The sequence below is a fragment of the Limulus polyphemus genome, unplaced genomic scaffold (assembly GCF_000517525.1).
Source record: "Limulus polyphemus unplaced genomic scaffold, Limulus_polyphemus-2.1.2 Scaffold102, whole genome shotgun sequence".
Lineage (NCBI taxonomy): Eukaryota > Metazoa > Arthropoda > Merostomata > Xiphosura > Limulidae > Limulus > Limulus polyphemus.
This window is the reverse complement of record NW_013665712.1, coordinates 1,090,920-1,092,011: the sequence shown is the minus strand read 5'-3', so window position 1 is coordinate 1,092,011 and position 1,092 is coordinate 1,090,920.

Here is a 1,092-nt window from a genome sequence, read left to right as displayed (position 1 = left end):
GAATTTCGCGCAAAGCTACACGAGAGCTATCTGCGCTAGCCGTCCCTAATTTAGCAGTGTAAGACTAGAGGGAAGGCAGCTAGTCATCACCACCCACCGCCAACTCTTGGGCTACTCTTTTACCAACGAATAGTGGGATTGACCGTCACTTTATAACGCCCCCACGGCTGAAAAAGCAAGCATGTTTAGTGTGATGGGGATTCGAACCCGCGACCCACAGATTGCGAGTCGAGCGCCCTAACCACCTAGCCATGCCGGGCTTTTACGAAGGAAGATACAACTAGTATGCCTCAACCAGAACACTTAATGTATGGGAAAATTGATGTAAAATATATCATTTTGAGTTCTGAAACTGTAAGAGTAAAGTTAGGAAACCTAAAAATTGATAAATACCCTGGACCAAACAACTTTTATCCTAGAGTTTTAAAGAAACTTGAAGATTATATTTGTAAACCGCTAGCTAACATTTTTTATAGGTCATTGAGTAGTGGAAGAGTATTAGAAGATTTGAAGTTGGCTAATGTTGGTTCAATATTTAAAGGAGGTGATAAAACATTGTCCAGGTAATTATAGGCCAAGTTAGTCTTACAACATTAGTTGGAAAGGTTTTGGAGTGTGATTAAAGATGTATTGTAGAGTCACTTAAAGCAGGTTGATATAGTGTCAAAGAGCCATCATGGCTTTACTGAGGGAAAATCTTGTTTAACAAATCTTCTGACATTTTTTGAGGATGTTACTGCAAGAGTTGAAGAAGGAAATTCTGTGGATTTCGTTTACTTTGATTTTCAGAGTTTGATAAGGTGCCTCACAAAAGACTTGTTACAAAAATTATATTTGTGGGTGTGGGGAAATGTACAGAGAGTAGTAATAAATGGAGTTAGATTTGACTGGATCACAGTTACAAGCAGTGTGCCTCAGGGCTCTGTGCTGGGTCCTCTGCTGTTTGTGATTCATATTAATGTGAAGTTTGCAGCTGACATTAAGAATTTTCGAGTGTATAACTGTATCAAAGATGCTGCAGACTTGCAGGGAATTTTAGATCATTTGATGCATTGGGCCAATATGAGGCAGATGATGCTTAACTTCCAAAAT